General features: G+C 44.4%; 1 protein-coding gene across 3 annotated transcripts in view; it reads left to right on the top strand.

Moving 5' to 3' along the window:
- The window catches only part of HEXD (hexosaminidase D), a 750,596-nt gene that overhangs the window by 27,229 nt on the left and 696,664 nt on the right, over positions 1-26,703 (top strand). For all 3 annotated transcript variants that reach the window (XM_069654607.1, XM_069654608.1, XM_069654605.1), the window contains exon 2: positions 23,447-23,579. The gene's annotated coding sequence lies outside the window, so the exon portion shown is untranslated. The remainder of the gene's footprint in view (positions 1-23,446; positions 23,580-26,703) is intronic.

Raw genomic sequence — 26,703 nt, 5'->3', positions numbered from 1 at the left:
GGGAGGATGCAGAATTCTGGTGGCAGAGGGTTGTGTTCCTTAAACGCAGGAAAAACTGTTAGGGCAGAGTCAGGTATAGGCCCCCCTTTCAAGTGTTTTTCTTGGATTACTAGCAGCGCAGAGTGCAGTGTGACCAGTGAACAATAGCCCCTCCATGATGGTGGGAGGTCCAAGTATGCTTGTTGGCCACAGACCTAGTAATAGTCCTTTACTGCCACCGTGCTCTGGGATGAGGAGGGTCCTGTTGCACTTTCATCTGAACCGATAAAGGTAGTTCCTTCACTGTGGAAACAAAGTTCATATTTTTCTTCTCGATGCACTTTCACTGGTTTGTATATTGCTGCAATCCATGCTAATTTTGCAATGTTCTCTGTCCAAATCTGTGCACAGGTTGCATATAGTCGGGCCAGGAGTTCCTCCTTGTAACCTCATAGTCCTTCTGCCAGACAAGTGAGTGTAGTTTCTTGCCACTTGCTATTTGTGTATTTGAGTCCTTCAATAACTAAATACGGCTGCTGCAAGCATTTAATGTCTCTTGGGGTGTTGTTAAATTGCAGGGGATCTGGATCGATGAGCTCTAGTACTGTGTGTGCCTGGAAGGCGCCTTTGATCCTACATAGCACAAGATGAACCAGGCATTGTGCCTCTATAATTGGTACTTCCTGTGGTACTAATACCTTGGATGCCCTTGACGCGTGTGGGATTAGTGAACAGACGTAGCAGCTGCCATTTGCTGCAGTGGGGCTGTCGCTGCTGTGGATACATATGTTGGATTATTATAGCGCACTGCGTGGCGGGCAGTCAGTGGGTATATCCCTCTGCGCTCTATCGCTGCCCCGCCCTCTCTTCCTTGGCAATCACCATTGCTACCATCTATCCCGTCCCCTCCCTTACACTCTTTTGTGTCCTTGAACATTTTCCAAAGGTCTAGTATTTCCTTCCTTTTTTGTAATTGTTTCCTCTTATATTTAGCTGCTAGGAATATTGACATATTCTCTAGCATACCCATATTAGTATCCCTATACTCTAGCATCCCCCCTCCTCTTGTTTCCGTCACCTACTGCTTACAGTATTTTTCAAATCTGTCTCAATACAGCAATGGAGCCTTACACATAGAGGTTTCTCCTGCCATTGTAGTGATGGTCGCGCTCTTGCTGTTCTTACGCCTGTGCCAACACGCTGTGAAAAAAATAAAGTCAACTTTTCATCCTCTTAACCTCCTGTCAAAAAATCAAAAAGATACTGCCCCCCCCCTTTTTTTTTCTTCCCACACTTCCGCTCACGCACTCCGCACACTCAAACCATACAGCTAATTACACAGTGTCCCTCCTTGGGCCTTACTACACAATAAAAACACAAATAAAACAAGCTAAAATAAAAGCTAAAATAAAAACAACTACTATTCCCGAGCCTTCTAATTATACAGGGCTCCTATTCATTTCTTTTTTTCCTCCATTATACAATGCTTGTGGTACCACCTTCTCCCCTCTCTCAGGGAGGCTCCCTCCCATTCCATTTTCCTTTCCTTAATATTCTCCTTTAAAAATGAATAATACCAGGAGGATTCCAAGATGGCTGCCGACATTGTGAGGACGTGTCACTCTGTCCTCCGTTGGGCCCTCAAAAGCAGGCCTACGGGCTGACAATTTAAGGTGTTGTGTTGGTCCAGAAGTGACTCTCGCTAATCTGGTTAGCTGACACCTGTCTGGCAAGAAAACGGAGGCCACACCCCATAGCTAATATGCTTGGTGACCCGGTGAGAGGAGTTTCCCCTTCGGCTTGTGAAGCGTCTGCTGCTGACTAGGAGGGACGAGCCTGGTGTCTGCCGTAGTGTATCTGCGGCGGCGGTGCGACTAACATGGCAGTGGGAGCGGGCGCCGCGAACTGGGAGAGCTTTGCCGTAGCTGGTGTCGGAGAGGCGAATTGTGAGGGATAATCCAGCAGTGTCACTCTGCTACCCGTAACTCTGTGGAGAGGAGATCTGATCCACTGTTCTGCGAGGCGGTGAGTGTGGGGGGTTGGGGGAAAATAAGTTGTTGGAGCCCCCTTAGGGCCGGTGGTTTTGCCCCAACACCTGGGCTGCAGAGAGGCCCCTGCACGCCCCTCATTCAGTGAATAGAGGGAAGAGATCGATCAGGAGGAGGAGGAGGAGAGGAGTGGAGAGGGATGTGACTCTGGATGACTCCCTCTTTTGTGGCATCAGTGAACCCACATAAGGGGTGATCTCACCCCCAACTCACAATTGGCAGTAGCAGGTGCAGGGAGTGCGCTGAGGGGGCAATATGGAAGAGTGTTATGTGAACAATGTGAGGCAATCGGATATAGGGTGAGGAGTGGGGGTGCTTCTCTTTTGCCATCCGCTATTAGCATCTACACACTTCAGGGAAGTGCTCCTTGGCCCGGATCAGAGGCTCGGAAGTAGGGCTCAGATAAGATTGTCTGGCTTGGAAGTCGCAGTGTGAGTAGACTAAGTGAGCCCCGCGACAGCAGAGCGTACAGTGGGGAACACCTCACCCAGCAGGATTGGACATACTATGAGGGCCACTGTGGTCTGTCTGTATTTAAGTGGCACCTGGCTGTGGCACTGCAAATTTCTCAGAGGATTCAGTCTGGTTATCTGACTGGAAGAATGTGTACCTTCAGGGTCTCTGCCATCTCAGCCTGGTCGGTCTCAGGATTCTCTGCCCTCTGTTTCAGGCTTCTTTAGACTTCTACTCTCTTCCGGCATGCTGCGTTGTCTCCACGGCACTAGCAGATTCTCAGCGGGTGCACCTTCCTGTAACTGCGCGGTCCTTCTGCTTTGCTGGCTAGGACGGTCCTTCCATGCCTGTCCAGGTAAGAGCCTCTTCGCCTGCCCAGAAAGCGCTGCTGCAACGGCTCGAGTCCTTTGCTGAGCCTGAGCGTTCCCCGTACTTGCAGTTTCTCCAGGGAGGGCCTCTCTCTTTCCTGGTTTCCTGCTTCAGCTTTGAATGGGTCTTGCCCAATTAGCTTTCAGGAACAACTAGACTGTTCATTCAGGTTCTCATGAGTGCCCTCTATTCTTTCGCACTGCTTCTTCATCCCAGTACTGATCTTTTGGTCTTCCAGTGAGTCAATTGGTCTCTCCCTCGTCTCAGTACTTCAGGGACACATGCTCCTTGAGGAGTCCACACTCTTCCTCGTCCCAATACTTCCTATATTGTTGGCATGACAGAAACCTATAGGAACACAAGGGTATGAAGTGTGTTAGGTGGGCTTAGGGGATACCATGTTCTCCCCAGGTCATCACTAATCCCATAGGGGAATTCCCTCCCCATGAGATCCACCTGCTGAGTACCACCCCCAGGACTCATGGGAAGGGGCTCCCCTTAGGGGAGGAGTGACAATATCCAGGGATTCGCCACAGTAGACCAGTGGTGCACAACATGCGGCCTGTGGGCCAAATGCGGCCGTTCAGGACATTATTTATGGCCCTCCATGTCATATGAGTTTAATGATGAAGTGTTGCCAAGTCTGTCATATGTGTAAAGCCTCTGTGTTCCCCCTTTTGTCTTTGCATCACGATGCATGCATTTTTACATCCATTCAAGAACATGATTTCAGTCCAATAACACAAATAAATAAAACTGGTAATGGCGTTTAAAGGCAAGGTATCGCGTTACAGTATAAAAGTAAAAAGTAAAACCCTATATTTTTTTTTAATTCAAATTCGTGCACGAATGCCCCTACCACCTGCGCCCATGCATAGTTCGGCCTACTCTATGGAACTGTTACTTGTGTGGTACATTTGGTCTTCCAGCAGAACAAGTTATGCACCCCTGCAATAGACAGTGTAAAGATCTAAGTCTAGATGACGTGGTCAGATTTCTCGAACTTTAGTGTAAGACTGGCCACAGTATTCGGCACTCTATGCAAGTGATCATTCCCAGATAAATGATGCCACCAAAGTACCAAAAAAGTGAAATAAAGTGAGTGTTTCTATATAGCCTCACTGTCCTCTCTGTTTGTGAGCGAGCGCCTGGATCCCCTATGGCTTTGGCGCTATATAAATTATAAACATAACATGTAGATCGCTCTCTCTGCTGTTTAATTGATATTAGAATGATGTTTTCATGACTGTATTGTATTTCAGTGCATGAATATGCATTTTTTTATTATTATGCTTTATGCCATTTAGAAGCGCATTGACAACAAATTGTGGACCCTGATTTTGACTCTGGCATAGCACAACTAAACATAGCATGGCCTAACCTAACATTATATAAAATAGCATGCAAAGCATATGAGGGAATAGCAAATAATGTCACTCCTCCTGGGGGGGTCTCTCTGCCTGGCACAGCCCAAGTACTTCAGTGACTGGCGGAGGCAGGTCGGGAAGTTAATGCTAGTTTTGCTGCAGTTGGTTCCCTGTACCTGAACTGGATGGCTAGAGAGGATATATACTCTTCTGTCAGCCCTACCGGTAATCCAGGTATTGGCCCATTTTACTCCAGAATGCGCGCAAATGCTCTCAACAAAAAAAGTAAAACTGAAATATATGGGCCAAAGACATCTCCACGGATATTTTTGGATTAATGATACTAGCAGGGAAGTGCCACAAGAGGGAGCTGTAATGTTATTTTCTGGTCCGAAGAGGAACTTCATACATCATTTAACTAGCATGAGGTACTAGGTGCAAAGAAATATGGATTACAAAACAATATGTTTTTGGGTTGAAATGTATTTTTACTTCCCTAAACAAACCCACATTGGGAATGAAAATTAAACTTTGAAACCCCCAAAAATTATTTTACTTGCACCTTCAAAAATGGGGAGTCCAATACTCTCTCTTAAAAATATTATCTGGAAGTTTACCCCAATGATATTATGTGGTCTGGGCAAGTACTACTATAACGCAATTTAAAGCAAGAGCCCAAGGGCCATCCCGCAGAAGAGCAGACTCCTTTTATTCCCTAAAACCATCAAACATGCCCCATTGGGTATGGTGGTGTTCTGTTAAAAAGCTCATTTCATGGGGTTCCAGCTCTGACCAATTGGATGGCATGGAGATGTTTAACTGTGTGCCTCCAAAGTAAAGATGCCCACCAAAGAAATGCGGGCTTCAAGAGAAAGTGCGCAAAATATCATTGAGAATGAACCCTCATGAAGGTATTGGAATACTTCATCCATGAATCTCTGGAAAGTGGCTGGGAATTGCACAGTCCGAAGGGTATCATCAAATATTCATAGTGGCCCATCTGTTTTGGGAAGTCAGTCTTCCACTTGTCTCCCTTTTTTAGTCCCCCCAGATTATAACTCCCTCAGTTGTACAGTTTAATAAAAATGCCAGCCCCTCGTTTCTTTTCCAACAATGCCAGAATAGGAGGGAGTGGGTTCACGTTATGAATGGATATCTCTGAAGTCCAGCAGTCACTGACTCCCCCCACCCGTTTTAGAGAAGAAAAAAAGAGCTCTGACTCGATAAGTGTTGTGAAGTGCTTGGATGGGTGGAATGTGTGAGGTCAGAGAGAATGCTGTGAGGTAAGAATGTTGACGTATGAGTGAAGGAATGTTGGTGTGGAGAGGTTCCAGCCCAGGCAGTTGGAGATATGCAAGCCTGGGTGATGGAAGCCAGTGGGTTACTGTTAGCATCCTTTCGTCGTTGACCACCACACCCACCTTGGTTGTGCTCGAACCCCACCTCTGCTCTGGCACACCTCACAGCCCACACGGCCTATGCATCATGGGTCGCCTGTCTTGGGTTGTAACTCGCATATAGCCCTCTGGTGACAGCTGGTGACTGGTCCTTGTCCAAGGCGTTCTTCCCCCTGAACCCCCCGTTGCTGCAGGGGTCCTTATTTTTTTCCTCCTTCTTGCAGTCTGCTGAACAAGACTCCCCCCCCCCCCCTCCCCTGCAGCATTCTTTGCAATGCAGGGCGCCCTGAATGATGGAACACTCTTATGGGTAGTGGGTCATCGGCACCCCCCTCAGCAGCTTACTTGTGCACTTTTCTAGCTTTCCACTTTTGCACACCTGAATTCTTGAACACCAACTCGTCACCAGTGATGTAAAGGACGCTCTGTGACCAATCGGGTAAGTTGCTTGACAAGTTTCTTTTATTGTAGTTACATCAGGTTACAATAGGATGCAAACAGGAACCCACTGGCTCCCATAATCCGGGCTTGCATCTCTCCAATGGGGTTGGAGCTGGTAAGTGTCGGCCCTGAGGAGTGGTGAGAGTGTGCATGGGTAAAGTATGGGTCTGCTGGGCGTATGTAGGCAGTTGTAAAAAAAATGTATGGGACTATGCTCCATCTTGTGAGGTAGTCAATGGTAAAAGATATGGAACAATGCTCTATTCTGTGAGGTAGTCAATGGTGTAAAGAATGGGACTGCAGTGTGTGGTAGTTGTTGTGGCTGAGTAGAATGTGGAATGCGGCCGAGGGAGAACTTGGGAGAAGAATGGAACGGGGCAGGGGGGGAAGGAGCGGGCAGGGGCGAACTATTGGCAATTATAGAGAAGGAATAAAGGAGGACAGACGGAGATCCAGTCTCAGTGTTATTATTTGAATGTACTGGTGAATTATCGTTATACAAGCTTACACATAACAACTGGCGACGAGTAGATGACCCACACTGCTGATAAACCGAGAAGACTAGTAAAATAGTGGTGGCCTGAGGAGGTGGCCAAAAGGAACTAGTAATCAGCCTATGGAGGTAGCTGAAGCTTAGTGGAGGTAAAAATACGAGACGAGTTGCAGAGAACGGAACAACGCGAAAGGAGGTTGTGATCCAGATTTTTTTTTAAAATGAAGATATAAACAACAATGAAGAGAAACTGCTGAAAGGAGCCAGCGGCTAGAAAGCTAAAAGAGGTTGGCGCTGATTCGTAGCGAAGGAGAGGTAACGCAATAAGGGCTGCAGACGCGGCCGTGTGGGAGAGAAAGAAAGCAACTACAAAGACGGTAACACGCGCAGCACTGCACAAAATTGCATTACTCTCTGAAGTATTTTAAAATTAACGATACTTTGCTGCCAGGCAATCATTAACTCGCATTTTTAAAATATTTGGAAACCACGTCACTCACCAGAGCGTGAGGCATTGTGAAATCTTTGAATAAGCATTAAGAGTAGGATGCAAAGCGTGAATGCAGAGGAAAGGACCTAACAATGTAAAAAGATGTGCAGCCATATTGTTTAAGTTTAGTTATTAACAACACGAACATTGTCATGGCAACGCAGCATAAATAAAGCAGCCTTCGTATTATAACGCTACTTGGAAAGCAGACGGTTCCGTTTACATTTATCCCGGCGCAGACTCAACAAAAGCAAATTAGATAATTGAAGACTGCACAAGCGCAACAGTTTATCAAGCAATAAGGAAAATAACAACGTGCACAATTAAATAATTGCTGATAGACACCCAAGGACACATATTTAATAAGAACTGCATATATTGACACATTAGAAGCCCAGAGTGACAAACAATAAAAAATAATAATACTTGAAATCTAAAGGGGTGCCCAACTCCAAAACCGCATTAAAAGATCGACCTTTATAAATGAAGTGTATAAAGCAGCAAAAAAAAATACACAGATACAAGCAACATAAGGAAGAAGAGTGAACTTGCCATAGTAAAGAAATAAACAACCATGTCTCTGGGTAGCACATGTGGAGATGCAGTACCATCCCAAAATACAATCGGGACACCTCACCCAGTTAGTTACTTACGTCTCCCTAACCCATTTACGTTTGAACCACAAGAAGATCAAGGACAGCGATGGCAAGAATGGATAGATGAGTTTGAGAAATGTTTGAAAGCAATGGGGAACCCAGATGCCCCAAACAAAATGGACATATTTATAAATTTAGTAGGGAAAATTTGTGTTATGATTACAAGGGAAGACAACATACTGTTAATTTTCAAACTTTAGTGATGATGACGCAATTAGATTAAGAGTGTTTGAAGGATGCATATCATCACAATTTCAGAAACACCTCTTAAAAAAACCTCTCCCTTTGAAAGATGTCCTGCAATTGGCAAGAATATATGAAAGAGTTGATACGCAGACGGCCACTATCAGAAACCCCAAAAAATGGATACCATAGGAGCCCTGGTGCCCAACATGGAAGGACCTCAAGCCTGCCACCCCGTCAAGACACCTGGAATGGCAACCCCAGAAGTCGGCCGGAAAGACAGTGTTATAGATGCGGATTTGAATTTCCACACAAAGGCCAATGTCCAGCCCTCGGTCAAATGTGCATGCGATGCGGCCAGGAAAACCACTTCCAGATCATGTGTAGAGAGAGGGCCCCTTTGTTATCCGCATACAGAACCAATGCACAGTCAATGCCAAATAAAAGATATCACATACCGAGATCCTCCAGTGCAAGGTTATACCAGGAAAGAGACAACATACAGCCTAATCCCAATAGAAACGCAACAACACATCAGACGCAGCCAGGATTTATCAGAGCAGTAGGAAACTCGCAAATTAAAACGACTGAACACGAGATTCTAGAACATAGTCACAATTCGCTATCATACCAAGGAGAGGATCAGGGACAAAGGAGAGAAACGTCTGAGGAAGATCTGTATTAAAATCCTTCAGTTGAAGAACACCTGACTTATATTATGAATATGATGGGCATAGTAGATAATACCTAAGACTCATTTATGATACTTCTGATGACAGCGCTGCTCCAAAGGTAACAGTGTACATAGGAGAACAACATACACCGTTTCTTATAGATACAGGAGCCACTGTAAATGTGATGAATGAAAAAACTTACAAGGTCATCACAAGCCCAGAATTTTCAATGGTGTGCAGCTCAACCTCTAAAGTCCAAGGGTTTAATTTTGGTGTTCACAGAGGACGATGTGTCGCAGTCACTATACATGTCATAAAAGCCCAGCGGCAAGAAGATGCCTCCTCCGCTGTAAAACTGCTACTGAACTAAAACTCATTGATATCCATTATGATCAATCAGAAACAATACAAGGATTTCCTCCGTAGACTCAGTTTGCATGCTAGGTCATGAAAGGAGCTAGACGTTGAGGAGCAAAAAGGGACCTTTCCATAGCTGTTTCAAGGTGTTGGCATGCTGAAGGACACGGTCATACATCTACACATTGACCCCACTATACGCCCTGTTCCGCAACATCCCAGATGAATAGGATTTCGTCTCCAGGTGAAGGTATCCCGTGAGTTGCAACATTTACTTGAAAATGACATCATTGAACAGGTAGATGGTCCCACCCAGTGGGTATCTCCTCTGGTGGTAGTGCCGGATGGGCGCCTTCATCTCTGTGTAGATATGCGAGTTCCCAACACTGCAATCCTGAGGAAAAGACATCCTGGGCCTAACCTTGACGACATGATAGTCAGACTTAACCAAGCCACCTGATTCTCAAAATTGAATTTAAATCCGGGATACTATTAGCTAGTAATTGATCCTGCATCCAAGCCCATCACTACATTCACTACGCACGAGGGTCTTTTCCGATATAAACGTCTTAACTTTGGCATATCATCAGCAGCTGAAGGTTTGCAGGCGACAATAAGATGACTCATTGCACCGGTTACGAATGCTTTCAATTATAGTGATGGTATCTTGATATTTGGCATTACTCAAGATCAACATGACAAGGCACTGCAACAAGTCTGCACCATTCTCCAAAGCAATGGTCTTACCCTTAATGGCCCAAAGTGTACCATCAATAAGCAGAGTTTCTTTGGGCATATATTTTCTGACAAAGGGATCAGAGCAGATCCAGATAAGGTCAATGGTATTATCAATTTGAAGGCCCAACAGGATGTGACGGAATTGCGGTCTTTCTTAGGGATGGCGGGTTATTGTGCCCGCTACCTTCCAAAGGGCTGACCAACCCGCTCAGACAACTCCTCAAGAAGGACTCGATGTTCAGGTGGGATGAGGCTCGTCAAACAGCGTTTGATGCAATCAAGAGTGCACTTACCAATGATCGGCAATTAGCATACTACAATCCTGACTGGGATACTAAGGTTATAGTGGATGCTAGGCTGGTTGGCCTGGGTGCTATCCTGGCTCAAACGGTACCAGAAGGAAAGTCCAACAGACACATTGTAGCATATGCCAGTAGAGCTTTGACCAATATTGAGCAGGCGTATTCACAAGCTGAATGGGAGAGCCTTGCTGCAGTCTGGGCATATGAAAAATGACACCTCTTCATCATTGGAAGAACATGTGTCCTTATTATGGACCACCAAGCCGTCCTATCACTCTTTGAAAATCCCAAAATTAAAATGCCCCCCACCCCTACATAGAGAGGTTGGGTATCCGCTTACGGGAATACGATTATGGTATAGTTTACAAGCCAGGGAAGGAGGCTAATCCTGCAGACTATCTTTCTCGGCACCCAGGCGGAATGCCCAGGGATGCGATGCAGCTGGAGGCACAAGCATACATCGCATACCTATCCCTCAATGCCCTTCCACCCGGCTATCACAAAGGAACTGTTTGTAGAAAGGAGTAGGGCTGATCCCACTATCCAAGCAGCCATTCAGCTTACCAATACTAATAGGTGGCGGTGCCTGACAAAGGAACTTTTTGAAAATGAGGGAGGTGGACAGGAGGGATTTGCAAAGACTAGCAAGAATACAAAGTGAATTGGCCACAACAGATCAGGGGATACTGCTTAGAGGAAGTCGACTGGTGGCTCCAAAAAGCCTGAGGAAATCCCTTGTTATTATAACACATGAAGGGCATAGAGGAATTGGAAGCACAAAGAAGATTCTGAGGAATCAAGTGTGGTTCCCACACATGGATACGATAGTGGAAGATGCCCTAAAACATTGTGTGGCTTGTCAGGTGACTGCATCAAGTAGGCCTCCATGCCCATTTCAAATAGTTCCAATGGCTGATGGGCCGTGGCAAAGAGTGGCAATAGACTTTTACGGGCCATTAGAAGAAGGACGTCATCTGATGGTGGCTATTGATGAATACACCCGATTTCCATAAATCAAGCATGTTGTGTCTACAGCATTCCACCATGTGGTGACAATAATAGATTAGTTATTCCGCGAGTGGGGAGTCCCTAACATAGTCAAAACGGACAATGTCCCACCTTTCCAAGGGCATTGTGGCCACAAGCCATTGGCATGGTGGAGCGCTTCATGGCCACAATAAAAAGAAAACGTCAAAAGGCTGATACAGATCTCATGCCATGCCACAAGCCATCCCACAAATGCTAAGAAGTTATCGAAACACCCCGCATGAGGTGACTGGGCGCACTCCATTGAACTGATGATACACTATAAGCCTAGAACCCGACTTCCACAGCTTAAGGATTTATACTCCTGTAGAAGATGAAGAAATTAGGGAAAGTGAGAAAAGAAATAAAGCTAAAGAATGGACAGATCGCAAGAGGAGAGCTGAAGAACGTCAGATACCAGTGGCTGAGACTGTATTGGTTCGACAGAGGCAGCGAAGGAAGATGGACCCTAGATAGAAGCCAGAGCCCTTGGTAGTCACAGCTGTCAAAGGGCCCATGATTAAGGCTGTAGGGGATGATGGTGAAGTAACCAGGAATGCGTTGTTCTTTCATAAGATGTTTCAGGATGATTCAGAGGAAGAACCCCATGATGAAGGGGGAAATGAAGAACCCGTTGGCATCATGTCACCTGAAGATCCTGGCCATTCCCCCAACTTGTTCGCATGGCGAAGAAGCTGATGGGGCAACTGGTTGCCCTCAGAGAATTATTCGCAAAACCCTGCGTCTTATTGAACAGGTGTAAATGTGAACTTGCTGAACAGGTGTATCGGGTGAACTCGTATGATAAGCAAGGGGGGGTGTTGTGGCTGAGTAAAATGTTGAATGCGGCCGAGGGGGTACTCGAGAGAAGACTGGAACGGGACAGGGGGGAAGGAGCGGGGAGGAGCAGTTATAGAGAAGGAATGAAGGAAGACAGACAGAAATCTAATCTCAGCATTATTATTTAATGGTACTGGTGAATTATTGTTATACAAGCTAACATATAACAGTAGTCCTGGTCAAAAAGAAAAATATGGCACTATGCTGAGAGGTTGGTCACAAGGTATGTGTATTTGCCTGGATGCATCCACAGAGTGGCACTGCTCTTTAAAAGGGTGTGTGAGTGTGTGACCAGTGTGCGTGTGATGCGGTGTGGAGTGGTAGGGGTGACATTGTGAATGGATAGGAAGGGAGATGTGTTGTGAAGTGCTAGGATGGGTGAGATCGGAGAGAATCCTCTGACGTGAGAATGTTGACGTATGAGCGAGTGAATGTTGTTTTGGCGAGGTTCCAGCCCAGGCATTTGGAGAGATGTAAGCCTGCGTGATGGGAGCCAGTGGTTCCTGTTAGCATCCTATTGCATCGTATTGTAACCTGATGTAACTACAATAATGGAACTTGTCAAGCAACTTTACTGATGGGTTTTGGAGCGACCTTTACATCAAGATGTAGACAGCCTGATGTGACTCTTACAAAGACTTTCCTTGACGTATTCTTCAAGATTTCACTTTCTGTTCCAGTGAGGACCTATATCTTTCGAAGAGAAAGTACAACTCTTGGTTGTTGGTCTACCTGGCAGTTGTCTGGTCTGTGCAGGGACAGAGTTTCTAATTTCTCCTCGCGACTAATGTCTTGGAAATCCTGATTGGCATGGAGAATATTGTATAGGTGCCACCAAAATCAATCGAAGGAAACAAAATAATGCGAGCAGGTGCAAGGAAAACCCAGCTTTATTACTTTATTTTGCCTGAAGCAAACGAAAGAAACTCAAACTAACCACATCGGGCAAAGGGTAAAAAAAAAAACAGGATTACCATAAATTTCTTTGTTTTTTTTTATTGTGGTATAACCCAATTTTGGTTTTTCACAAATCAAAGAAAGAATGACAACAAAACATAATTTAGCAACTGTATACTTGACCTATAAAAACATTCGATGAAAAAGAAGACACAGGAGAGAAGAAAAAAAGGAAATTAACAGAATTTCTGGGGAATGAACCCTGTCTGCTGTAGTACCCTGAGAACATTTAATGTCCATGCAGTTTCGTGGCTGGCAATCAATCTGTCCCAAAACATCAATGAGGACAAATACCATTTCATAAAATTCTAACATAGTCATTGGCTACTCTAATCAGGACCCTATAGAAACCTGTACATTGAAATGTACCATTGGCACTATCTCCAGAACCACCAAGTCCAACCCATTAACTTACTGTCATCACCATGAACATCATGAACTCACTGTTTCATTGGTTAACAGGTCTTATGCTGACAGTGATAAAAAAAAAAGTCTTGATACCATTGGTTGGCACGTCTTAGGCTGGCCTCGGATGTTGCATCCCTCTGAAACAACCCAATTAGCAATTGATGTAAACAGAGAGATCTAACCTTGGCTTCAAGAAATAACAAATACTCCCATCTTACTTCCTATGCTCGGGCCCCAATAATCCCAGACCGTCCCTAACCTTGAATGGCTCATTCTGCAACTCTCGTCTCGATACATGTTGCCAAGGCAGGTGCACAGTCTTCTAATTAGTTCCTGTAATTAATAGCTTGTTAAGAAAAAACATAGTGAGGGCTCTGTGTGCAGAAGAACAAGTTACTTACCAACTGTAACGTTCTTTCGACTGGATGTTCTGTTAGGCAGAATCCTGTGCAGTTCCCTTGGGGAACACTGCAAAAAGATTAAGACTACAGGAGGAAGCAGTAAACCCAATTGGTAGGAGTCTGCACCACCCAGATTTACCTGGTAGCTGTGGCTGAGCAGTCAGACCTCTCTCAAGAAGAGTAGGGCAGTATATAGAGTATACACAATAGGGCTAAAAACACAGTAGAGCAAACAAACGCTGACCAGAGCTTTGTATAAAAAGTATATAATAATTTATTTAAAACACACTTTAGGCAATATACTAGCACTCTAAATCAAAAGCAAGTTAAAACAGAGTCAGATAGTATACACACCTCCCTTGATAACTATCAGACAAGTCAGAGTTAAAACACCACGATTTGTTAAACAGATGTGAGCGCATAACCCGATGGCACTCCAATAGTTCAGTTAAAGGGAGGGAAAAAGGCAGAGCATAGAAATAAAACAGGTCCCAACACTTTTAGGAGTTCTCAGCAAGGGAATAAAGGCAGTATATACTGTAGAGCCAAAGTTCATAGGCCAGGCCCACTTTAAATGGAGCAAAGCGAAATGTGCCCAGGATCACACGGTTTAAAATGCACTAAAAGTCTTTGCAGAATGTTCAAAAGAGGTTGGGGTGATTCAAGAAGGTAAAGTTAGAAGGTCTGGGGCCAACCCAGTTGGAAAGCCAAGGATTTAAGGGTCACCTTGGGCAAACCGAAGAAAGGGAGGCCAGGCAGAACACAGTACCTTAAAGAGAGAGGAAGCTCCAGCGGTGGCAGTTGTTCCTGGCAGTGGTTGCAGTTCGTTGTTTCGACCAGGGGAAGAGAGGATCTTGTCGAGGAGGAAACGTGGAGTCGTTGCACTGAACAGGGATGAAACCAGCCACGGAGTTTGTCGATAAAAGGTGCGTTCCTTTTATTCGCGGTCAAAGTGGTGAAGCTTGGCTATCCGGCTGCCGGGGTGCTTGGTACGGGTGATTCGACCAAGAAACGTCTTTGGAAGGCGAAAAGGGCGAGCTGGTTGGTCCCACCAGCTCAGAGGAAGAAGACTCGTCCAGCAGAAGAACTTCTCTTGTCGTTGGGAAAGTGGTGAGTTTGTTGCAGCAGGGCTATACCGGTGGTGTCGTCGTTGCAGATGGCTCAGCTTCTTTCTTCTTCGGATTCTTAGGTCCTGTGGCGACTTCTGAAGTTCCAGTCCCAAAGGCTCTGCTGTTATGCACAAAAACCCCCATTCAACAGCCTAGCTGTGACTCAAACATGCTAAGTGGTGAGCCGGGCGGCTCACCACTGGCCCAATCAGAACAGAGAGCGACTTGGGTTGCTAAGGCAACACAGTCCAGGGTGCCATTTCCCCTCCCCATCCATCCTGTGGAACCCAGACAGAGTGGCACCATTTGGAGGGCTTCTGTGGAGAAGCCCGCCAAAAAGTGGAACAAAGGGCTCGACCTTGGTCAGAGTGACAGAGACTGACACAAACGCCATTTTAGAAAAGAGTTCTGACGAAAAGACCCAACTGTGAATTTAATATTAAATAAATAAACCAGTGGTATCTTTAACATTGCACCAAAAAGTGGTGCGTTTAAAATCAATGGGAAAATCTCATAGAGAATATTCTGGTGGAATATTTTGCGTGGTAACCACTGCCACCAGCCAGAAACTCGACAAGGGGGGGACTGGACAGTGCACCCTTGAAAACAGACCCAAGGGTAATATAATTAACCCCTTCCAGTACTTCCATAATATGATGGTTTGTACTGGTTCTGTTCACAATTTAAGACTAGTAAAGTCAATGGTGACTTTCCATGCCCTGGGAGACAGTAGTCAGTCCCAGGGTATGGAGTCTATGTTTGGGGGTCACTATGACACCCCTGTGTTACTGCACTGAGGGTGTTGTGTAATACATACACAAAAAACAGATGATACCCTATGGAGTGAAAGACCCCATAGCCCAAAATCACCCAAAGAGTCAAAGACCTACCTCAAATCATGCCTAAGAGTGGGAGGAAAAGAGTCTCACTCTTAGCAGGAGAAAAAAACAATTCCCAAAAATCCAGCAAAGCTGCTGGGGGACTCACTAGGTTTGGGAAATTAGCCTTATAAGAGAATTCTCCCTAACATGTTCCTCCCACGTATTCCTCATCCTGGGATAATTCGTTTCGCCAGCTTCGCTGCATCGGAAAAACATTTTCGGCAGAGGGTGCTGTGCTTGTGGTCGTGGCGTCGAATGTCCCTCGACGGGCTCCGTACCGTGTCAACGTCACGATGGTATAAATGGCTTGAGCCGCGCCTGTTGGCTTCAGTTCTGTTTTTTCGAGGAAATACTCGTGGAACATCTAGGCGTATGCTGTGACTGATAGGCGCATCGTGAGAGGAAATTGTAATAAAATGTAAACTATACTGCGTGGTAGGCTGGGAGGGTTGATGAGGAATAAGTGGGAGGAACATCCAGTCGAAAGAACGTTACAGTTGGTAAGTAACTTGTTCTTCGAATGGATTGTGTCCTCCCACGTATTCCTCATCTTGTGATAGATTCCCATAGTAGTGACCAATTTGAAGGTGGGAGTGCTAGTTTTTGTTTTCATGTACAGAGTGAAGTACTGTTCTGGCAAAAGTCCCTCATTTGAGGATGAGGCATCTAAGCAGTAATGTTTGATGAAGGTATGCATTGATGCCCATGTTGCAGCTGAGCAAATATCTTTTGCAGGGACTCCCCTCTTCAAATCCGCAGAAGTAGCCATTCCCCTTGTGGAGTGAGCACGTAACCCATCCGGTGGGTCTTTTCCTGTTAATCTGTAGCATTCCAATATAGCTAGAATAATCCAGCGAGATATGGTTTGTTTTTTCACCGCTAACCCCAATTTACGACCTGCGTATCCCACAAAAAGTTGGTTGTCTTGACGTAATTTAGACATTCTTGCAATGTAAAAACTGAGAGCCCTCTTGGGGTCCAGTCTATGTAACCTCTCCTCTTCTTTTCCCAAATGAGGAGGGTCATAGAATGTTGGTAAAACAATGTTATGCGACAAATGGAAGTCGGAAACTACCTTCGGTAAGAAAGATGGTTTTACTTTCAGAATCACTTTGTCTTTATAAAAAGTGGTGTAAGGAGGTTTACATGAGAGAGCCTGTAGTTCACTAACCCTGTGGGCTGATGTTAATGCCACAAGAAGGACAGTTTTTAGTGTTAAAAGCCTCAATGGACATGAGTGCAGAGGCTCAAATGGTACACATGTTAGGAATTTAAGAACTAAATTCAAATCGCAGGTTGGAACATGAAATGGTATTGGTGGTTATACATTTGTAAGTCCTTTTAAGAACTGTATTATTCCGAGGAGCGCTTAAAAATGGACAGCGCACAAGGTATCCTTTGATTGTTCCGATCTGGAGCCCCAGATTGGCTAGATGTAACAGGAAAGAAAGCACCATTGGTGTGCCACATTGAAAAGGGTCCACATCTCTATCCTTGCACCAGTTACTGAATTTATTCCAACGACACCGGTACAAAGATTTTGTTGCTGGCCTCCTGGCCGAAAACAAAATCTCCATTACGTCATCCGGAAGATCCCAATCCTTGCATCTCAAACTCTCAGAAACCATGCATGAAGGTTGAGTGTGTTGACCTCTGGATGGAGAACATGACCTTCCTCTTGGAAGAGAAGATCCTATCTTTGTGGAAGACGTATTGGAGGGCAGATGGACATGTCCAGAAGGTCCGGGTACCACGTCCTCCTTGCCCAATCCGGGGCAATTAGGATCATGTTTTTCCTGAACTTTCTCAACCTCCTGATTACTTGAGGAATCACAGAGACTGGAGGAAACGCGTACAGCAGGGGAAAATCCCAATCCACTACGAATGTATCTCCTAGAGCTCCATATGTCTAGTTCCATATTTAACTCCAAAAGGAGTGACCTCCTCATCATCTGAACCAGATTCCTCAAAAATTCAAGACATGGTCTTAAAGAAGTCCGATCTTGGTAAAGGTGTAAACCTTCTCTCTTCCTCATCATTTGTCGAAGGAATCGGTGTCTTCTTCGAGGGAGTCTTCGAGGGAGTCGAAGGAACCTTCGACACACTTGACGAAGCCTTCGACAAAGGCGTCGAAGATAAATTAGGCTTCGCCATCGGATGGCGTCGATGAATTTGCACCCTACTTTGACAATTTTTGTTTCTTATGAGGGATCGGAGAGGCACTCGATCCTCGAGGATATCTCAACGACTTGTCGACTCCAGATCTATGGGTACTACTAGGCTTAACCGTTGTAGTTCCTGACTTCCCTGCGTCGTCCAAAGGAGCAACCGGGGTCTGGCTTTCTTGAGGTTTCCTCGAGGGGGTCAAGGCCGCATTCTCAAAGACCTGCAACATTCTTTTTCTAAAGCTCTCCCACTTTGAAGGGGAATCCGATCTAGTCGGACATCGAACCAATTCTGTCGACGAATCGGACAATGACGACGGAGATCTATGTCTCCTTTTGAGCTTTTTAGAGGAAGACGAAGAAGATCATCTCGAACTGCTACGAGATCGGGATCTCTTCGAGTGCTTTTTATGGCGTTCCGATTTTTTATGTTTTTTAGATAAGGCTTTTGAAGAGCCCTTCGACGCCTTCCGCCCCACCGCTAACTTACTTTTCCTCTCACGGAGGGCCTTCTCCGTCATAGACTGACAGGAGCCACAGTCGCCGGTTTGATGGTCTGAGCCCAGACACCACAAACAGATACGGTGAGGATCGTTGATGGACATCTTCGATCCACAGTCATTACACTTCTTAAACCCAGTCTTGGGAGTCAAAGCGGTCGATGAAGAAGACATTTTCTTGACAGAAAATCTCGAAGCGAACCGTTCACGAGAGCGAAGCAATCAGAAAAACGGAACTGAAGCCAACGGGCGTGGCTCGAGCCATTTATACCATTGGTGACGTCGACACGGTACGGAGCCTGACGAGGGACATTCGACGCCACGACCTCGAGCACAGCGCCCTCTGCCGATTTTTTTTCTGATGCAGCGAAGCTGGCGAAACGAATTATCACAAGATGAGGAATATGTGGGAGGACACAATCCATTCGAAAATATTTTATTGGTCTCACCAATACATTCTAGCAAGGGTGCAATGGCACTAACTTGTCATTGGTGGCGCTTAATATGGAGCTTAAAGGGAAAGTGCGCTCAAAAATGTTATTGTCTTTAAAATATGGGCAATAATCAAAAACATATATTAAACATCTTTTTTAAATTTAAGTTCCTATGTAAAATTTTGAGCAAACAATGTTTAAACCACTTTAATTTCGAGCACTAGGAGGCATCCATTTTGTGAAATGGATGAGGCTCCTGTGCTTGTGTTAAACTCTGCCCTTGCGGCACTAATGATGCAAAAGCCACCTGCTGTTAGCTTTTAATACAGCAGCTTTTGCTTCATTATTGCTGGAGAGCAGAGGGAGCAAAGCCGCTGTACTAAAAGCTACCAGCAGGTGGCTTTTGATTCATTAGTGCAGCGAGGGCAGAGATTAACACAAGCACAGGAGGCTCATCCCCTAGTGCTTGAAATTAAAGGGGTTTAAACAGTATTTGCTCAAAATTTTACATAGGAACTTTCTTTAAAAAGATGTTTAATATGTTTTTGATTATTGCCCATCCAGGACCATGCATGCGGGTTACAGCATATAGGTGGTTAGTAAAAAGTATAATCTGGTACTGCCACACCTTGTGGTGCGGGGGGCTACCTCCGATATAGGACCGCGCTGCATAGTGCAAATGCCCAGGAAGCAAAATCCCGTAAATTGTGGTCAAGTTAGATGCATATTCAACATTAGGGTAACGGGTCAGATCAGATAAGATGTAGGCATATTTGGATGCATAGTACACGCTAGAGTGTGTGGCAGGTAATTTAGGTTACAGCTAGGTAAGATTACATGTTAGGCAGGTCAAGATACAAGACAAATTTGGAAATGAAATAGCAGTTCGAGAGTAGGAGGGAGCACTTGGATTTGTCGCAAGTTAGGATGTGATAGACCAGGTGTGCTGGGGGATTGCAGCAAACAATAAGGCTGCAATACAGAGAGGTAGGACAGGCACAGGCAGGTAAAGCCTCACCCCACTAGGTAAACAGCCATGTCGGCCGAGCCAGGAAAGGTCTAAGTGAGTCAATTAGATGTTGGCACAGGCAAAGGCTGTCCATGCGATCGAGTCGCAGGTAAATAGTGTGCCTCACGGGGCAAGGACCAGTTCAGGGAATGCATTAGGTGTGCTTGTAGTGTACTCCATAAGTGCAGGCTAATTGCAACTATAGGTAGGGTCAATTTGATGGAAGCATGTACAGGGACGCATACCTTACAACTAGACCACTTGCCAGGCATGGATAGGTACAGACAGGCTTCTGCCTTTCCCAGCGGCCTTCCCTGGCGGAATGTGGCAGCTTTACCTGCCAGCTGTGGAGAGGCCCAGTAAGTAGGCTATCGTCTGGTCAATAAGAGGAAATGGTTGGAGGCACTCCTCCAGCTGACGGTATACTGCTGATGGTAGATGATGGCAGTGGCCGCATTGGGCTCCGGGCCGGTAAATGGAGAAATTAACAATGCTGCAGAGTGCAGCCCCTCAACTCTGAGATGGAAAGGAGGAGGAGAGGCAGCATGGTGTGCCAAGTGCACGGGAACAGACGGGCCTCAACCTTTCCCAGCAGCATTTCAATTCTACCAGGAACATGTGCGTCAAGTATTGCAATGCCTCAAGGAAAATCATTTATATGTGAAGTTGTCAAAAATTTCTGTTCAATTAAACCAAGATGGTTTTGTTAGGATATGTATTCTCTCAAGAGGAAATCAAAGTGGACATGAATAGGGTCAAGCAATCTTAAATTGGCCTTCAGCATCTGATATTAAGGTTATACCGCGGTGCATGCGTATTGCCTCCTTTTTATAGGCGATTCATCAGGAACATTTCTGGGATTATTTCCCCAATCACATTCTGAACTAGGAGTGATGCACCTATTTGCTGGACTCCAGAAGCAGAAAAAGCTTATCAGCCACTTAAGAAGGCTTTTGTTACTGCACCCATTCTCAGACCTCCAAATCTAATGCATTCATATGTATCCCGGAAGAGTTGCCTCTGTCCAGTGGGTAGTGGCGGTGCTGACGTTTGCACATGACGTGTTTCACCCAAATTCACCACTTTGGAGTGGATATGCACCATCTTGTCAATTAGCAGGAAAGGAAGCCTTTATGAACTGTCATTATTTGCTCGAAGGAATGAGTGAGCCGATACACTTCTTGTCAGATCATAGACTATTTGTTGCCTCAATCAGAGGCTTTCTAGGTGTCTCTTGTTTTGTCCCCCAATTTAATATCATAGTGTAATGTAATAAGAATTTGTAAAACACACCTTCACCAACATGGGCATCATGGCGCTACCGGTTCAGGGACAGTACAGCAAAAGAAGGCAGAAAGGAAGGCCTATTTGGAAGTGAAATGGTGGGTCTTCAAAGTCCGAAAGGAGAGATGATCTTGAGTTTCCTGCAGAAACAAGGGGGAGGCATTCCATAGGAGAGCTGCTGCGACTGAAAAAGAGCGTCCCACTATCCGAGCCACCTTAAAGCGAGGAACCGTAACCCTGAAGGAGGAAACAGAGGAAAGGCACCGTGCAGGAACCGTAGAAAGCCTGATGAACCATGCGGATGGCCTTAAACTTAACGCTCTTGGCCACTGGGAGCCAGTGTAATTTTACCAGAATCGGAGTGATCAAGCAGAATCTGGGTGCCCCTACTGCCAACTGGGCTGCAGAATTCTGCAGCACCTGTAGCTTCTGGAACAGATGGACTGGCTCAGCCAGATACAGAGCATTGTAATAGTCAAGGGAGCCTGATATTAAAGAGGACACAACTAAAGCACAAAGATGAGCAGGGAGGTAAGAAAGTGCCTTACACAGTATCCGCAGCTTGAAAGGTACTGACTAGCACAGTGCACTAATTTGGGATTGCATAGAGTGGTAACTGGAAAATGGTTACCCCTAGATGTTTTATTTGCATTCAATTGCCAAGGAATTTACCCACACGTGTTTCGACCTCCAACAGGTCTTTTTCAAGGCAAAACTCTTAGTAATGCAAATGTGTAATGATATAAACAAATGTAATTATGTTAAAATGTGAAGAAATAGTATAGACAATTAATACAGTCAAATACCTATATCCAAACATATGGGATCATGGGCATAGGTTCCAGGGTGACACAAACCATTATGTTTGAATTGTTTTATCATGTAATATTCTTTTTTATATTCTGCAGTGTGATAATATGGTTTCATTGTTTTGTGTAAAGACCAATGTGACCAAAGACACTTAATTAAAAAAAAAGGTAAACTGCGTGCCATTGAGAGATAATAATAGCAACTGTTATTACAGCACTTGGAAGGGTTGAAGCACTATGTAAGAACACACATTATTAGGATTTATTTTCCCTTTTTAATAGTCTATATTTTTGCAGCAGCAGGTATTGAATTGGGATGGTATCCTGTAGTGGTCTGGACTGGTTGTGAAAAGCACAGTTTACATTATTGGCATCCTCTTTGAAGCACGTGAAACGGCTTTGCCTAGTTCGGGATAGATTAGTGAAACCGTGACATGGCACAGCGGAGGAATTATGCAAGGGGCTGGGCACTGCGATAGATTAGAAGTCTTTGGTCACTCATTAGTTATGGAAAATGATGTGGGAACACTATGAGGACATTCAGAATCAGTATTTACCGGCTGGGTTTACTGGGCACTGTGGAAAATCCCGCGTAGCAGCATGCTAATGCCCACAGAGGGGCTTGATCACTGTGGACGGTGACATAATGTGTGTGACTGCTACAAGCAAGTGCAGTCTGTGAGCATCCATTGTTTTTGATGACACGTGCAAGCATTGCTGTCCACTCCGGGCATGGGGGAAATCATGTATATTTTCCGAATGACGTGGTGATGTAGCAGGAAGACCGGTCCACCCAGATTCCTCAGGTGCGCTCTGGATCCTCGCATCATTAGAATAAGCCCCTAAATACTCCTAATGGAATCAAGGCTTTTCCATCAGGTTAGTTGGATTGCATTTATATTTTCAGGATAGCACACAGAAAAGTATTATCTCCTTCGGGGCATCCTTAACGGACCTTATGCCACAGCTTTCATACTCCAACATTCTGTGACCAAAAAGATGTAGGATTTTTGAAGTTTCAAAAATAATATTTAGCATAACAATGTAATTACAGGAAATTACAAAACTTACATTGTTGGCACCACTGTAGCGTTTTAAATGCAATACCCATCAAATAGCACAACATGGAAAGATGCTCCAATGTTTAAAATGTATCATTGTGAATGGTAAATTAACACCAAATGTACCTAACTTCACAGAAAATAATCACACAGAGCTGGTAGGCAACGTTCGACACTGCTCTGTAGCAGCAGCCTGGCCAGTACATATTTAGTCCTGCAGCGCAGGCTGCTGTGTGATGGTGGTCGGCTCTGCCACTTGCCTTCACTGGTGGTTCACCTAAGGTCTGTCCTGGCAAGAGTGCAGGGCACAGTCATGTAGCTGTCATGTCAGTTGATTGATCTGAGCCCATCACTCAAATTTGTTAGGTACCTGCCCACAGCACAGACAAATGAATTGTCTTAGAGTCACATAAATTTATAAAAAGCAGTAGGATCTGCCATCCAAATCTGTAGGCGCTAGGACTGCTTAAAAAGCAGTAGTCTATTGGCTAAATCAGCAGGGTTGGCAAGTATGAGCTTTGTATGACTGGAATTGTTCATTTGATAGACTTTGTAATCTGACACGTGTCAGTGGAATTGCTGGGTAATCGATACAAAGGTCACTTTCTGTTGCAGTGAAACCAGGAAGAAGAGTGTCTCGAGAAAGAATCCTGCATGCCGGCCTCTGCGAAGCTGCAGAACAAGTACAGCATAAGCGTGGACTAAAAGGAAAGGAGTAACGTGATTGCATTTCACAGCAGAGAAAGAGGTGAGAGCTGAAATGCACCTGGGGTAGATAACTAACGTCATTGGGTTGGAGTGTGTAAATGAAGCCACAGTACGTCTTTTCCAGCGGCCTTGAGCCTGACTCAAGTCCAGATCTGCTGGCAATGGCAATCGAAAACGTTCTAATTTCTTGCAGCCTAGGAAAGATTACAGCATGCTTTTGCAATATGTGTATAATGTTGCCCAACTTGCGTGACTCTGTAAACGCAGGTATATGCTGTTTGTCATCGCAGCGCTACCCCTCAATATTGCCCTGCTATGTGGTAGTAAAATCATTCTATTTTAGCGAAATTAACATAACCGGTTTAGTACTTGCATGCATCTCTCCAGTTTGCAGTTTAGAAGCTGAGGTAAAGAGCCGTTTGTTTGGGATGACCAATGGCCATTTGCAGAGCACACATCTAGTGTTTGAAAGTCTGAATTGTTTTCTGTTGCACCCACTTCAATAGAAGTTAACGGTGTGTGAAGTGATACAATGCTGACCATTACATTTGCAGATGATCGCTCCAACACTGTGTTCCTGGTTATAATCTGCACCAAACGTGATTTGCTGAAATTGGTGCAGTTTTAAAGTTGGGTGATATGGGACTTGTAATAAAAAAAAAGAATGTGAATTTCAGGGAAGTGCTGTAAATAATCCTGCAGATCTCAAAGTGTGGATAGATTTAAAGGGGTAGTTCAGTCAGAAATTTTAATGGCCCAATTTATCAGGCATGTATTTTAGAACATACATCGATAGTTCTTAAAAAAAATTCCAATTCAATTTACCCGAGTTTTCCTCACTTTAAAACATGCTAAACGATGGGTCGGGTACCACCATCTTGTGCTAATCTTATCCGTTGATCCATTGCCCTAAATTCAAGTGCCCTCGCGGCACTAATTCGGATCACCCGCCCCTCATGCTGACATCACTAGACGCTCATGATGAGCTCCACCTAGTTTAATGACGTTAGTGGGCAGCGTAGCCAAACGTACCCTGTTATCACCAATGTCATAACGTCATCCAATGCAGAACCAGGAACATAAACACACACATCCCCAACAGACGCAAAACGTTTGTTTCATTTCACCAAAATGATAAAAGCAGTTTATTTTGAAGAAAACGGCAATAGTCGGGATTGTAAAAAGTACTCTTTATTTTGACATAAAGCTGAAAAGAGGTAATTATGTCCACGAAAACATGAGTAACTTTTTTGAATAGAGGTTATAGCTAGCGAACATTGCATCGTTCTCATTTTTTAATTGTGAACAGCGATCATATAATGCTGATTCTGTACATCGATTGATTAATTCCAGTCTTTGCATTCTTCACAAAGTTATTATCTTCCACTGACGATTTCTGATCGGCGCACATGGTGTTCCATTACAGAGAAGAAATGAGTGGTTTAAGTTTCAAATACAACACTTTCACATCCTCACGTTTTCCGAACCTATAGGCTGCCATGTTGCTCCTTATGACTGCAAAAGCAAAATTACAGATTGGTGTCTGGCAATTGTCCCAGATAATGGTTATAACAGATGCGTTGTTGATAGTTGTCCAATTGTGTTTGAGGAAGCCGTCGACCGGCAAACTGTACCCATGACTGGTGCACATTGATATAATATAACTATGTAAAATCGAGAATTCAAAAATATATTTCAGTACCCAATTTATAGTTGTATATACACAGTCACATCCGTCACAATGTTAATCTGTAGCATACAGCACACTTGCCATGCTCACTTGCATAAATATTATTTAAAACTTTGCTTACATTGTGTCTTGTGTTTCCATTGTCCCTATGTGACGGATGGCCAACTGCTTCGAAAGACGGATCACAGTAATAGAAACTTGACTTTTCTACTTAAAGGAATGGTTCGGTAAAACAATGTATTGTCCCTATGGTTCGGCCATGTGTTTTTAATAATAATGCGATCGATCGTACAAACATTTCCTATGCGCCTAACCCGAGTTTTCGTCTCTTGAACACAAGCCAAATCAGGCAGCAGGGCGCGTCCCTTTAGTGATAATCTTATCACTTGCCGCATCGCCCTGGGTGACCTGCGTTTGCGGCACTAAATAATATCGGTTCTAGGTCAAAGGATCGACACCAAAGGGTCGACAGGTCAAAGGATCGAATTTTCTTTTTTTTTCACATTTTGTTTATTGGGGGGGGGATTCCCCCCCCAAACACCTTTTTTTTTTGCTAAAAAACACTTTTTTCAACAAAAAAATGTGAAAAAATAAATTAAAAAAATTCGGTAAGTGCAAATTCGCAACGGACAACCTTATCATATCCTATGTTATTACACCCCCCCTTCAATTCAATCCCTTTTGGAATGGTCCCTGCCTCTCAAGGTAAAAAACAATAGAACCTTATAATGTGCGCGGGACGCGTGGGCCTCCCCAGCTCCCAAGCAAAAATCTGCTGGCGATCTTCACTCAGAAGGAACTTGCATTCTTACTTTGCAACATCCCTTGTCAACGCATCCATGATAACATGAATTTCGAAGCACGGGCGCAGAATGCCCCCTATTCAAAAATTATAGTCTGTCTAACACAAAAACTGAGTCACAATGTGTCTAGTAATAGGGCCACCTCAGCTTATCTCATGGCCTCCTACCCCATGGCATGTTTTCACAGTCAGTACTTCTTGCGTGCCTAGAATGTTTTGTGGCCTAGGTATAATACCTTTTCTAGGACGAGTAGATATTCAACTTTATGCAGGAACTTTGTGTCAAGGCAACTGTCAAAATTAAAAGATTCTAACACACTGTTATCAATTGGTCATTAACATGAAAAATGAGTTCCCACATTAGCTCGAATAAGATTTGTTAAATGTGAAAGCAATCGTAATAATTGTAAAAAAAAATTTATAAAATGACTAAGAGGATAGATTTCAAAAGACAAATCGCATACTTTATTTGTACAGTTTATAAAAACAATTTTTGCAAAAAAAAAACAACAAATGGTAATCATTTATACCGGGTTTTGAACGATTTAACGAGCTCTTCTTTGGGTGGACATGGCACGTTGGCAATGTTTGGTGGCAATGTATGTGTGCTCTGAACAGATCTGTGTGTAATTCCATGACTATATATCTCGAAGACATTAACAATAAGATCTT

This window comes from Ambystoma mexicanum, chromosome 3q (assembly GCF_040938575.1).
Source record: "Ambystoma mexicanum isolate Mex_15411 chromosome 3q, UKY_AmexF1_1, whole genome shotgun sequence".
Classification (NCBI taxonomy): domain Eukaryota; kingdom Metazoa; phylum Chordata; class Amphibia; order Caudata; family Ambystomatidae; genus Ambystoma; species Ambystoma mexicanum.
The sequence above is the reverse complement of the archived record's forward strand: the minus strand, read 5'-3'. Positions and strand labels throughout refer to the sequence as shown.